The sequence below is a fragment of the Narcine bancroftii genome, chromosome 5 (assembly GCF_036971445.1).
Source record: "Narcine bancroftii isolate sNarBan1 chromosome 5, sNarBan1.hap1, whole genome shotgun sequence".
Taxonomy (NCBI): Eukaryota; Metazoa; Chordata; class Chondrichthyes; order Torpediniformes; family Narcinidae; genus Narcine; species Narcine bancroftii.
Window position 1 is genome coordinate 100,192,464 of NC_091473.1, and position 15,662 is coordinate 100,208,125.

The window sequence follows — 15,662 nt, forward strand, 5'->3', positions numbered from 1 at the left end:
GCTGGTAAGCTTTTGGAACACACTTATCCCAAGATAAAGGGATCTTTGAGATTCATTTGTTGGTTTCAATGAACTTTACAAAAATCATCACACATAATGCGAGCTACTCTGAAGCAATATCCTTTGCAGCATAAATACATTTTTTAACCATACCCAAATTGTCAGTTCATATTTATTTTATGATGTCTTTTGATAATTAATATGGATGTTATGTCTGTATTTGGGGTGTCTGAGTGAAAAAAAACTATTTGGGTGTTGGCCAAATGAGAGTAAAGTCTCAAAATAAATCACTCTCAACACTTTATCAACCTATTATATTCCTTCAACAAAATCGATGTTGGAATTCACTAAAATACATAACTCATTCACACAATACCAGTTCTGTATATTCTAATTATTCATGAGTAATTCTGAGCTATATTTTGCCAAGAAGGATTTGTAATGTGACTTACAAAGATTTCCATTTTACTATTTATTTTCTTTCTAAGGGATTGGAATCTTTTTCAAATATGTTTTCCCTGTTCACTTCTCATTCCAATGGACTCTTTTGAGGCTCATATCCAGACTCAGCAATTTGGCCAGGAAGCATTTGGGAGAAACAAGAAGACTAATTTACGTATTGTCAGTTCTGAGCTTTTCAGAGTATATGATATCAATGCAAGAAAATGGAAAACATTCCACTTCAGACACACAGCTAATGTCCAACAGATCTTTGGCATGACCTAAAATATTTTCATAGCCCAATTTGAAAAAAAGCCCATACACTTCTTCAGTGCAACAATGTTTCTCTTTCAATGTCCAGTAATCATCATGTGGCTTTTCTAAACAAGTTGCCAAGATCCTCTCCATTTTTATTTTGCCTTCCACCATCTCTTAGCCTCGATTCGTGCAGAACTCTCATGTCTGTATCCTAATTTACACAATCCAGTTCAGACATTAACACTGGGTGCATTTAATTACATTCACATCTGATCCATTAATATCTCAAATTTATAATAGACACATTAAAAAAAAATATCTTAGTAGTATCATCCTTGTGCTATTACTGTCCGAGGAAGATATGGAAAAAAAAACAATCTTCTAAAAGAGGGAAGGGGATGAGGGGCAGAAAGGCCCTCAGCTGAAAGCCATACCAATAACAGTCTTTGGGAAGAAGTAATTCTCCATCCTCTGTAAAGAGGATTGGAGCCTGCATGTGGCAGAAATGACATATATGTGTGAGACCTGTAACAGTGATGTTCGAGGGCTGGTGCGGCAAATAAATATTAGAACCAGTCACTTTCGATGCATGTTATTGGTCAGTGCATTAATAATCTGCCATTATCTTCCTCATATAATTCTCTTCTTTTTGGTGAGAATACATCCTTAAGGAGAAGTTCACCTCTCAGTTGTTCATTATTATTGCTTGAAAATATACTGTAACTTACTGGAGAGACATTCAGTCATCCAATGATTCACTATTAAGCTTCATTATGTCTTCAAATAGATATGCCTATGTATTTCTCACTTGGATTGTAATGAAGGCATGAATTTGGATTAGGTCAGGGTTGAGTCCTTTTTTGGCCCATATTGCTTGTGTCGCAAATAATAAACTTATTAGCAGGATTCACAGTAGTTCAATAGAGTTGTGATGAAGTTTCACTCGGTTCTATGATTAGTGTTGCCTTCTTACATATTTTTCCATCCCATATAATATAAAATGTAAGTACAACTATGCAGTGTGAGAATACTGGCATATTTTGCAGTAAACCTCATACCAATGTGCATATTGCATACTCACATGTATATAATTCAAGCATGGCCAAACTTTAGGAATAGAAGACCATTTTCAGGGAGAAAAGGAACTTCACAAGCCAAACTTGTGTTCAGTACTTCAATGTTATGTATTTGTGTGTAAAAACCATGTATAATTGAAAACTAGAACATCCCTTGGAAACATTCTCATATGGCAGACCAAGTATTTCCATCATGGGCTGTAGTTGTGACATCCCTGATATAGTACTTACATGAAATATGATGCATATTGGTAATATTGATAACATTCCTGTACTCATAACATTTGACTGCTTTCTTTTCCGTGAATTGTGTGGAACATGTGGCCTCCCTGTATGTCTGGAACATTGTGGATTGCAGAGGATCACCTGACCTCTCTATCTGAAACCTAGTCGGAGGTCGCATATTTGCCAATCGCCCAGCTCAGTACAGTATAAATATCGATGCATCCCATATTTCTTTCTCTCTGCCTCCTGATCCAAGTCCTGGCTATCACTCCATGCCAGGTCACTACTGTGGAAATCGTTGGAGGAGTTGCAGGTAAGGTGTGAACTACACTGAGTTGAGCAGTAGTATTGCAATTGATCAGTGCTTGAAGAGAGCCATTGTGACAGGGAATTGAAGTTTGTTTGAAAGTCCCTGTCTTTGAAGTGCATACACGTGTGGGAGAGTATGGGAGGCCAAGCAGCCGGTGGTATCGGAGCCTCTTGTGCCCAATGTGCCTACTTGCACTATGTAGAAGATAGGCGGCCACTGGTATCAGAGACCAGCCTGGGACTGATGTGAATGTCTTTATAGCTATTTAGAAGTTGAGTAAGTTGTCTCCGCTCCATCCTCAACATTCATTGGAGCGCTTTCATCCCTAACGTCGAAGTACTCGAGATGGCAGAGGTCGACAGCATCGAGTCCACGCTGCTGAAGATCCAGCTGCGCTGGGTGGGTCACGTCTCCAGAATGGAGGACCATCGCCTTCCCAAGATCGTGTTATATGGCGAGCTCTCCACTGGCCACCGTGACAGAGGTGCACCAAAAAAGAGGTACAAGGACTGCCTAAAGAAATCTCTTGGTGCCTGCCACATTGACCACCGCCAGTGGGCTGATATCGCCTCAAACCGTGCATCTTGGCGCCTCACAGTTTGGCGGGCAGCAACCTCCTTTGAAGAAGACCGCAGAGCCCACCTCACTGACAAAAGACAAAGGAGGAAAAACCCAACACCCAACCCCAACCAACCAATTTTCCCCATGTCTGCCTGTCCCGCATCGGACTTGTCAGCCACAAATGAGCCTGCAGCTGACGTGGACATTTACCCCTCCATAAATCTTCGTCCGCGAAGCCAAGCCAAAGAAGAAGAATTATGCATTGTTTGACATTTACCCCCATTTGTCTCCTGTGTCTTCAACAAAGTAACCTTTGATTGTAACATTTGTTTCCAGACTCATCTCTCTGGGAACCCACCAAACCTGGTACTTTCTCAAGCACACAGCATCTGTCTACTTTCTGCTCATACCTTGATGAAGGGCTCAGGCCTGAAACATTGGTTATTTTTCTTTGGCTTGGCTTCGCGGACGAAGATTTATGGAGGGGGTAAAAAGTCCACGTCAGCTGCAGGCTCGTTTGTGGCTGACCAGTCCGATGCGGGACAGGCAGACACGATTGCAGCGGTTGCAAGGGAAAATTGGTTGGTTGGGGTTGGGTGTTGGGTTTTTCCTCCTTTGCCTTTTGTCAGTGAGGTGGGCTCTGCGGTCTTCTTCAAAGGAGGCTGCTGCCCGCCAAACTGTGAGGCGCCAAGATGCACGGTTTGAGGCGTTATCAGCCTTTATATGCCTTTGCTTTCTACGGACACTACATGACCTGCTGAGTTCCTCCAGCTCTTTTGTGTAAATCCTAGTCATGTATTCTCAGTTGGATGCAGAGGGGAAAAAAAAAACTCTGAACTGGCTCTCCAATCTCAGGTAAACATCCCTAGAAATGCCATTCTGCCATTTTCTATTTCCCTCCCTCATTTTTCTTCCCCTCTTGATATCATCTCGGAATGAGAGCAATTTTTTTTATTTTTTGGGATGTTTATAGGATTATCTAATCCTCCTGATATATATTTGATAATATATTTACTATCCTGTAGTTCTCTTTTGTGTTAAAAGAAATGTGGGGACAATTAAAAATTCATTTGCTGCAAGTTATAGCAGATTTCAGTTCTCAAAGGGTTAATGTCATATTGTCAATGGTATTTTAGTCTGACACTATTTTACTGCTTCTTTATTTCTTGGTATGACTTTTACCAGAAAGAGATTGCAGAATGTTGGTAATGATGTTAGCAATAGAGGGATGATTTCCCGGCCATCACAAGATCAGCTATGTGACGAGCTGCTTCCAGTAGAGCAGTTGTCTGACTGATGCAATATTTAAGGCCATGCATCAATGCTTAATAAGAAGAGTGAATTAATATGGCATGTATTATCACGTGGAGCTCTGATTTTTATTTTTCCATATGCGAGTATAGATTAATCTGTTGAAGGATTTGAAGCAGCTTTAGGCAGAAAAGATTTTGAATTTTCACATTCTCAATTCACGAAGCTGTTAATTCCACTAATGTCATCCATTGCCTTCTTTCAGAGGAATTTTTCCCATATATAACTTTCCTCAGATATGCTGGGGCTAATTGTAATTAATTATTGGGTACAGATCAGGAATATCTCTGATTTAATTCTCAGGTTGCTCACGGATAATCAATCAAAGGTCCATCTGGCAATCACGCTACTCGAAGGAAGACACACACATGTAGTTGTAGTCATGTTAACCTCTGTGTTTTAATAGGGGCTCAGACCCAACTTTTATACTTGCTGCATTCCTGCTGTTTCCCCCCTTTACTGATGCAATGACCCGCAAAACAAAAGAGGGTTTCCCATGCGCGGGTAATTTCCTGCATTACAATTCCCTTCTTCCTCACGCGCTGTCCATGACTGTTGGCTGTGCAGTAAGAACAGAACCATTTTGGGGTTGCTGGCCTTTAAGCTGCCTTTGATGCCTGCCCACCAGTTCGATTTTTGGGCCAGTGCCGCCGTGCAGGCTGCTGGCCTTTAGTTGCGCTCTCCACCCGGACCACATGATCACCGCAGCAGCGTGCTGCCACATGACACCCCACCCCCCAACCCCAGAACTGGTGGTATTGTCTTTGGTGCCAGGAGGCAGAATCTCTGCAGGCTTCAGTGACCTGCCTCTCCAGCATGGTGCTGGAGCCTTGACCGGATGCTTCGGGACCAGTTGTGCCGGCTTCAACCTCTCTGCGGTGAAGACCTCGTCTTGCCTCTGAACTCCAGCTCGAACATGGCTCCATTGTTATGGATGACCCAGTACGGTCCCTCATATGGCCTCTGCAGTGGTGGATGATGTGGACCCCTGCGAATGAAAACATACCCACAGTCCTGTAGGTCCTCGCGTGACCGTGCCTGGAAGGTGGAATCGGGTCCAGGTTGCCGACTCTTTCCCTTAGCCTACTGAGGAACGCTACTGAGTCATCCTGCTGTCCACCTGGAGATGAGGTGTTGAGGTCCTCCTTGGATACTGTGTGGATATCCAACAGTGCCCATGGCAGCTCGTCTACTCAGTTGGGTCCTTGGAGTCTGGTTATGAGTGCAGTTTTGAGGAGCCTGTAGAAGCACTCCACCAACCCATTGGACTGTGGGTGGTAGGCTGTTGTGTGGTGCAGCTGGGCAACTCACAGGCTGGCGAGGTTGGACCACAGGCTAGAGGTGAACTGGGCCCCTCTGTCCAATGTAATGTGAGATGGTAACCCGAATCATGCCACCCATGACGAGATGAGGGCCCTGGCGCACGAGGTTGTTGATGTGACAGCCAGCGGGACTGCTTCTGGCCACCTGGTGAATCAGTCGACTATCGTGAACAGGTAGCGGAAACTTTGGGATACTGGGAAGGGTCCTGTTATGTCCACGTGGATGTTGTCAAACCTTCATTCTGTGGGCTGGAAGTGCTGAGGTGGAGTCTTGTTATGCCGCTCTACCTTTTGGCACTGCATTCCCGCCTTCGCCTGACCATTGATCTGTTTCCGCAATCCATGCCACACATACTTGCTGGCCACCAGCTGGACCGTAGTCCTAATGGATGGGTGAGCCAGTTTGTGGTTGGAATCAAAAACCTCTCGTCTCCGAGACGCTGGGATGATGGTCTGACCTGGCCAGTGGCCACATTGCATGCACAGGAGGGTAGTGTTACCTGTGCCCACTGGGATGTCTTGGAGCTGGTCCCGATGCAGCAGTCCTGTATTGGGGCATCTCCACGACTTTTTGCTGTGCCTCGGCTTGATCCACAAAGTTCACTCCCCTTGATAGCGCATGGATAATTTGCCTAGACAGTGTGTCAGCCACGATGTTGTCCTTGCTGGAGATGTTTCTTACATCTGTGGTGTACTCTGAGATGTAAGACAGATGTCATTGCTGGTGGGCTGACCAGGGGTCCAAGATTTCAGCCAAGGCGAAAGTCAGGGGCTTGTGATCTGTGAAAGCCATGAAGGACCTGCCCTCTAGGAAGTATCTGAAGTGGTGGGCGGCTAAGTATAGCACTAGTAGCTCTCTGTTGAAAGCGCTGTTCTTCAGTTCTGGAGGTCGTAGATGTTTGCTGAAGAAAGCCAGTGGCTGCCAACTTCCTTCAATTGGCTGCCAACTTCCTTCAATCTGGTGCTCCAGAACTCTGCCGATCACCATTCCTGAGGCATCCACCATCAGGGCCGTTGGAGTGTCTGCCCTGGGATGTGCCAGAAGAGCGGCACCTGCCAGGGCTTGACTCCTCATCCCATGTGATGTCCTTCACCTTGCTTGTCATCCGGGTGAACATGGGTCGCATGATCCAGGCAGCTAAGAGGATGAACCTGTGGTAGAAGCTAATATTTCCCACAAATCCCTGTAGTCCCTTGGTCATGTTGGGCCTAGGAAACTTCCAGATGGCCTTCCCTTTGATGGGTAGCCGTGTGTTTCCTTCCCTGGTTATCCTGTGGCCTCTAATCTGAACTGGCATTTGGCTGGGTTGATCATCAGGCCGAACTTACTCAGTCGGGTCTCGAGGTTATGGAGGTGCGTCATGTGTTCTTGTTGGTTCATGCTCGCCACAAAGATGTCATCCTGGTACACAAAGGTGCCGTCCAGGTCTCTGCCCACTGTGTCCATTAGTTACTGGAAGGTCTGTATGGTGTTATTCAGCCTGAATGGCATTTGACGGAATTTGAAGAGGTCAAATGGGTTGACGATGGCGAGCTTGGGGATATCATCGATGTGTACCACTTTGGAAAAGACCTTTTCCCCATGTAGGTTAGCTGCAATGTCCTGGATGTGTGGCACAGGGTACCGATCCAGTGTTGTGGCCTCATTGAGTCAGCAGTAGTCACCATATGGTCTCTAGCCCCCAGTTGTTTTGGCCACTCCATGGAGGGGAGAAGCCCATGGGCTGTCCAACTGCCATACAATGTCGAGCTTCTCCAGTTTCTTGAATTCTTCCTTCACCAGCTGGAGCTTCTCTGGAGGAAGGCATCTTGTTCTTGCATGGAACAGCAGGCCCTGGCTCAGGATATGGTACTGTGATGAATTGGGGGTGAGCACTGCAGAGAATTCAGCCAGGACCTTGGCGTATTCATTGGTTGATCACTGCACAGAGTCCAGGTGGAGTGCTGGGAGCCTGGCGTCTTTGAGGGGGAAGGTTTGGAAAGTTTTGGCGTGGACCAATCTCTGACCCTTAAGGTCCACGAGCAGGCTATGGGCACGCTGAAAGTCTGCCCTGAGGAATGGCTGCTCCACTGCGGCCAGCGGGAACACTCATGAGAAAAGGCTGCCTCCCAACAGCTGTTGGAGCTTGCAGGTACCATAGGGCCGGATCATGCTGTTGTTGGCAGCTCTCAGCATGGGGGCTGACTGCCTGTTCCTGTATCCTGTCCCTATGGGGGCAGGATGCTGACCTCTACTCCTTGCTCTATGAGGAAACACCGTCCGGACTGACGGTCCAAAACGTACAGGAGGCTGTCTTGTTGGCCAGCTATCGTGGTCATTAATGATGGCTGGCCCTGGGGTTCCAATGCACTGGCGGGATCCAGAGCCCCATCTCTGGTGATAGAAGCACAACTGGTTATTGGGATTGCCTCCTCTGTGGTGCTACTGTTCCTTCAGTGGGTCTCTATGGGTCTGAATGTGGGGTTTAGTGATAAGCCCCACAGATGCCAAGCACTCTCTTTTCTGTTTCCATGCTACGACTTTCCAGGGGTTGCTGAAGTCAGCGTCTGCCAGGACCAGTTGGATGTCCATGGGCAGTTGCTCCAGGAATGCCTGCTCGAACATGATGCAGAGCTCATGTGTGCCCAGGAGGGCCAGCATCTTGTTCATGAGAGCTGATGGGGGCTGTCTCCTAGCCCATATGGGTGGAGCAGACGTGCCCCTCTCTCACGCTGTGAGAGCCCAAAGGACTCAATCAGCAAGTCCTTGAAGATAATGTATGCACCTTTCGATGGGGGCATCCTGAATGAAGTTGTCAGTCTCCAACAATGCCTGCTATGTCCCGGTCCAGGGTGCTCTCCACGTGGTAGTACCAAGTGGATTCTGCTGTGATCTGCTGGATCTGGAACTGTGCCTCAGCCTGGTCAAACCACATGTGTGGCTGATTTGTCCAGAAGGTCGGCAGCTTGAAAGCGACTGCATGGACTGCTGCCTGTTCTCTCATCATTGAGTTTAGATGCCATCTAAACCTTCAGGGTCACCGATTATAGCCGCGCACTACTTGAAGGAAGACACACACACATAATGTAGTCAGTTTAAGCTCCATGTTTTACTGGGGGCTCAGGCCTGACTTTTATACTCGCACCATTCCCACCATTTCCCCCCTTTACTGACACCATGACCCGCATAACAAAAGCAAGTTTCCTGTGTGCGGGTACTTTCCTGCATAAAAATTCTCTTCTTCCTCACATGCTGTGCTTGACTGTTGGCTGTGCAGCAAGAACAGTACCATTTTGGGGTCACTGGCCTTTAAGATGCCCTTGCCCTCTGCCCGGCCTTGAGTTGCGTTCACCTCCCAGAGCACCGGCTTGATCGTTGAGGCTGCCTGCCGCCACATATGCATCATTTGTCCTTGTTCATCTTGTCTAAAAGTAAAATATTAACATTCAATAACCAATTTTGCATTTAGTGAAATCATTGTTAATGTAGGGCAGGGGTGTCAAACACAAATTCACAGAGGGCCAAAATTAAAAACTTGGACTAAGTCGTGGGCCAAACTAAATATTTATTGAAAATTTTCAACAACATCTGCATGTTTTCTCTTCTTTCAACATATGTAATGTTAAACTTTTTCTTATTAAAATAAATGTTTAATAATAGTTTTAGTTAAACTCTTTCCAGAAGAAGCATTAACAAATGAGAAATAAAATATTCAATAAATAATATTTCTCTATAGCCTTTAAGCTCCTTTTAAATGTTTTTTTTTCACAAGCCAACAACTCAAAAAAAAGAACAACTTGCTTCAATGACAAACAGGTTAGTCTTTTAAAATGATGAACATAGCGTCTGCCTCCCACCTGTGTTGAAAGGTCCTGTTTTCTGTCTTTCGTTTGGCCATTTTCCGTAAGGGGTTTATTACATGTGAGTTGGGCGACAGGTCGCAGATGCTAATGAAAGTAAACAGAGGAGGTGGGGGCGATTAGCAGGCTGACGGGCCGGCACCAACACATTTGCAAAGCATTCTGGGATATGTAGTATTAGCTGTGCATGCACTATACTGGCACAGCGGCCAGCAGGCCAGCTCTAAAACATATTTGATATGATCTTGCAGGCCAAATATAATTATATCACGGGCCAAATTTGGCCCGCGGGCCTGTGTTTGACATGTGTGATGTAGGGCCTAAAAATCTTTTCCTCAAGTTCTTCAAACATTTGGCTTACAAAAATACATTATGTTCAAATTTCTGATTAACAGTTGACATAGTATCAGTACTAAAGAGAAATCATAACTTCTGAAATATTTTGTACAAAAAGTTGTTTTTCACTTTTACCCTCAAAAATAACACAGGACAATGAAGATTTTGTTTCCTGAATACTTTTGGGTGCATTTTATGGATTTTGGGCTGCTGACCCAAAAAAATCACCTTAAAATTTTCCTATTACATACCTTTTTTTAATACAACCTATTTATGTGATTTCCTGTCATATTTTAAGTCTCCTTCTTCTTCTTTCTTCTTTGGCTTGGCTTCGCGGACGAAGATTTATGGAGGGGGTAAAAAAGTCCACGTCAGCTGCAGGCTCGTTTGTGGCTGACCAGTCCGATGCGGGACAGGCAGACACGATTGCAGCGGTTGCAAGGGAAAATTGGTTGGTTGGGGTTGGGTGTTGGGTTTTTCCTCCTTTGCCTTTTGTCAGTGAGGTGGGCTCTGCGGTCTTCTTCAAAGGAGGCTGCTGCCCGCCAAACTGTGAGGCGCCAAGATGCACGGTTTGAGGCGTTATCAGCCCACTGGCGGTGGTCAATGTGGCAGGCACCAAGAGATTTCTTTAGGCAGTCCTTGTACCTTTTCTTTGGTGCACCTCTGTCACGGTGGCCAGTGGAGAGCTCGCCATATAATATGATCTTGGGAAGGCGATGGTCCTCCATTCTGGAGACGTGACCCATTTAAGTCTACTTCAAGGATATAAACCATAAAATGTAACATGTCATTGAAAATCAATTTTCTGCATTCACACTTGGACTTCTTCCCTGCTGATCTTGGTGCAGTCAGTGACGAACATGGTGAAAGGTTTCACCAGGACATTGTGATCAGGGCAACTGGAATCTATCAATGCCGGCTGACTATTGTTGGACACTGACACAAGAGGCATCAGATGCTGAGTACAAACTAAAATCAGCAGCCAAACATTTTTAGGTCAATTGAACTAATGTCAGTGTCATTATGCAATTAAACATGCTAAATTCAATAAAAGTTCATTCAAAGTTTCTCCAACTTCCTTTGTGATACAGCACATCTGAAATGATCTTTGAGTTTAGCTTGAAATTGTCTATCATAAACCCCAATTTTTTTTTTCAGGAAGCAAAGAACTTGAAAAAAATGTTGTCCAGTGTAACCTATATCTAATTTTGAAAGATCAAATTTGTAATAGTGTAATTTTTAACTGCTGAACATTTCAAGCAATTTTTTCAGTATTTTGGCATCTGCAGTATTTTGCTTTTGCTCTCCTTTGGCTGTGCCTTCTATTCCTGGACTCCCCGGGTGCAGAAATAATTTATTTCACTCTCTCCAATCAGTTCCCCTCGGAATCTTTTAAGTTTCTTTTAAGCTCTTTTATTACCTAAATTTGTAACTATCAGCATGAAAAGGGCAAATAGTTAAGAGACCTATTTAACTGGAACAACTGTTCACAAATTAAACAAGTGCAAATGCATGACAGGAAACATAAAAGACTGTGAATGCTGCATCAGTGGGAGAGAAAAGAAATTGTTGATGTTAGAGAGTGGAACACTTCATCAAGACTAAATGCATAATATTCTGGCCTGTTATACCTGGTTAGATTACAAAGTCCATCTAATGCTGACTCAGGGAACTTTAAGCTAACTATCAATTAGCCAATTTCTTATTTATTATCATATCTAGTTTGATACTGTTATTTTCAACCAAAAATAGACAGGAAAACATGAAAGTCTACAGGCACTGTGGTTGAAATATAAACACACTGCTGGAGAAACTCAGCAGGTCAAAGAGTGTACTTTATAGAGCAAAGATTTTTTAAAAATACATATCCAAGGTATTTTGAACTGCTGAGTTTCTCCAGCAGTGTGGTTTTACTGGAATATACCTTCTCCAGAGGTATAGATTGTTTTCAACAATCAATTCAATAAATAGCATTCAACAACCTCTGAAGGGGGAAATCAAGGCAAAAGTGATGGAATGAAATTGAAAATGTTGGAAATAGGAGCAACTGGCCTCACCTGTACAGGAAAAAGCAAAACAAGCCTCTGATGTTGAAATGTAATGGCTATGATTCTGACACTGAAGCAAGTCTGCACATATCGTATGCAACAGAGAAAACCCAGGAGTTATGAACACATTTGAGTGGTGGTGGAGGAGGTGGAGTAGGAAAGAAGTATTTGTGGAGGTAGGGTAAGTGCGGGGGGTTTATCCGTTCACCCTGCCAATTTAAGAGGGTTTTATGAGTTCACCTTGCCAATAGAGGAGCAGTCTTACTGAGGTTCAACCACATTGGTCTCAGGAACTTCCATTCAATCCTGAACCAGGATCTGAAATTTCATTGGTTTCAATAGGGTTTGCAGGACGTAGATTAGGACCCAATAGATAAAATAATTTGGTTCCTTAAAAGTACATTTTTTTAATCTTTGTTTCTACTTATTTCTTCATTTTATGTTTTTTCCCTAAATTTTAATATACTTTTTTAATACCCAAAACGTGTGATTTAAGCTTGGACAGCAAAACAAACTCCATTCCAGCTTTGCCAGCTATCAAGGTATCTTGGGCTCAGCATCTCTACACCATGGTCTGTGTGCTGTAGCTGACTGCTACAAAGAAACACACACAGTTAAGGTCACTCCTTTCTTTGGCTTGGCTTCGCGGACGAAGATTTATGGATGGGGTAAATGTCCACGTCAGCTGCAGGCTCGTTTGTGGCTGACAAGTCCGATACGGGACAGGTAGACACGGTTGCAGCGGTTGCAAGGGAAAATTGGTTGGTTGGGGTTGGGTGTTGGGTTTTTCCTCCTTTGTCTTTTGTCAGTGAGGTGGGCTCTGCGGTCTTCTTCAAAGGAGGTTGCTGCCCGCCGAACTGTGAGGCGCCAAGATGTACGGTTTGAGGCGATATCAGCCCACTGGTGGTGATCAATGTGGCAGGCACCAAGAGATTTCTTTAGGCAGTCCTTGTACCTCTTCTTTGGTGCACCTCTGTCACGGTGGCCAATGGAGAGCTCGCCATATAACACGACCTTGGGAAGGCGATGGTCCTCCATTCTGGAGACGTGACCTACCCAGCGCAGTTGGATCTTCAGCAGCGTGGATTCGATGCTGTCGGCCTCTGCAATCTCAAGTACTTCGATGTTAGGGATGAAGACGCTCCAATGAATGTTGAGGATGGAGTGGAGACAACGCTGGTAGAAGGGTTCTAGGAGCCGTAGGTGATGCCGGTAGAGGACCCATGATTCGGAGCCAAACAGGAGTGTGGGTATGACAACAGCTCTGTATACGCTAATCTTTGAGAGGGCTTTATTAGGGCTGCAAAGGCTGCTTTACTGTTTTCGCTGATTGACTGAGTCATCCATATGAATAACAAAAGCGGGTGGGAACAGCCATGCATATGAATGCCCTTCTACCCCAGCCTGTTTCTGCTGAGTTAGCTGGGCAACTTGACCAATGCCATTTTAGGGCTGTTGGTCTGATTCTGCCCCAGCTTCTACCCCCGCTGGTTTGTTGTCCTGGGAGTCGCTCTAGTGATCTCTGTCCATGTCTGCTGCTGTGCGATGTGCTGGCCCAATCTCCACAATTGCGAGCCGACACAGTGCCACCCTATCATTAACACTGAATGCCAGTGCTGTCCACTTATCTCTCACACTTACCTGCATGGTAAGAGAAAAATGGATCCACATCCACAAAAAGACAGACTTAGCCAGAGCTTTTAATAAAGAAACCAGAAAATAACAAGATGAATCACAGACTAGTCTGAGAATAAGTGTGAATAAACTGTGAGAGAGAGAAAGAAAAAAGTGGAAAGTAAAAAAAACATTAAAATGTGTTTTAAATTCTCCTTGCAATTCATTCTCTGAAGAAATGAGATCCCAAATGATCAATTGACGCTTACTGAGTTTTGAACAAAATTACAATGACAATCATTTATCAGATTTAATCATCTCTCTGGCTATATTGATAAATATAGTACAAGTCCAACAAACTCTTATTGGGGAGACTAAAGAATGAGTTGTTTTGTGAGGTAAACAGTGGAGAGGCATAAATCAGCCACCGAGTTCTTGAGATTTAAAATTCATGGTGAATCCATCATTCCGCTGGATTTGCTGGACAATTTGGAAATTACTAATATTGTGGAGTGCTCTTACCAGCTGTCTTAATGAACCAAATAATTTAAAACACTCTGCTTTCTATTGATCACTTTGGTGACCTAATAAGAGCAAACACTGCTTTAGCAATCTTTATATATTGGATCTATACTAAAGATGTTTGCTTGTTGTGGAACCAGTAAAAGGGGAAAGAAAAATCATCCTATCCAACGGCTAAAATGTAATTGTAACTACCTGTGGACTATCTGTAATGAAATAGCTCACCAGAGAAATATATGTAAGTTAAATGCATAAACAGGTTACACATATTTAAGTTAATTTCTGGGGGACAAGATGATTATGTAGACAGAGAAATAAGGCTGTACTACCAAAAAAAAAATCAATATGATGGGCCCAGTGGGTTTTCCTTGATGCAAAATATTCACTTTGACATGAAGACCCAAACTAAAATGTATACATTAAGATATAGTGTTCATTAGAAATTGCATTGCAGACTCTCTAATTAGAAACATAGAAAAATAAGTGCGGGAATAGGCCATTTGGCCCTTCAAGCCCACACCCCCATTCAATATGATCATGGCTGATCAGTACCCAGTTCCTGCCTTCTCCCCATACCCCTTGATTCCCTTAGCCACAAGGGCCAAATCTAATCTACTCTTGAAGATTGACAAGGAACTGGCCTTAACTACTCTGAGAGAAGAATTTTTTCCTCATCTCAGTCCTAAAAAAAACGTTTTCTTTATCTTAAACTGTGACCCTGGTTCTGAATTTTTCCAGCATTGAATTCTATGACTTTTGGACAATAAATATCTAAAGTCATGAATAGCATCTTAAATACAGCCCAGATAATAAATCTGAATGAACTTGAACTGATTTTCTCACCTGACTTGTGCTGTGTGGATTCAGAAAAATTAGGTGCAAGAAAATTGTAAGGGAGGAAAATTAGGTTGGACTCTGAAGTGCAGTAGAAGACAGACTGTGGTTGAGACAGGAAATTTCAAAGCCAGAATCCTGGTCTTTGCTAGAAAAATATTGGAATTCTCAATGACACGAGTCTTATTTGTAACATTACAAAAAAGAGTTTTCATGAGCATCTGTGATTGAAGTAAAAACACATGCTGGAGAAACTTAGCTGGTCAAAAGCAATCATTCGCCGTTCTCAGTCTTTTGTTTCAAACTTTATTTTAAGATAGAAAAAACATAACATACAGTCCAATAATCGTAAAGGATATATATATATTTTTTTCTCTTATTTATTTATTTATTTATTTATTCAAAAAAACACAAAAAAAGACAGAAAAATAAAATAAGTTAAAATTTTAAAATTCTTACCATTCTTTCCATACCCATTCCCGTTCCATTTCCATTTCCGTTTACCCTCCTCTTAGGAGACCATGGTGAGAACCACCCATTTCTTTGTAATTCTGGCAATGAATTAGCAAAAACCAAGGCATTGTGATCGTTCTCAAAAAATTGAGATTGAAAGTTTCCGTAAAAAACCTTCAAAATTGCAGGATAATGAAAAGCCAACGTATAGGCCTTTCACCATAAGACATCTTTAGCTGAATTAAATGCCCGTCGTCTTCTAATAACCTCTTGACTCAAATCGGCATTAAAAAAAATACTATTATTTTGAATTATCAATGAGTATTGACTCTGCCATGCTTTCTGGACTGCCAATCGAAGAATCATTTCTCTATCTTGATATTTTTTTTAATTTTTTTTATTTTTCACACTGTGAACAATATCAATCAAAATACATACAAACATTTCCCTCTTAAATATACACAGTGGCATTTTCTCCCCGTTTTTCTCCCCTACCTTCCCTCCCCACTGC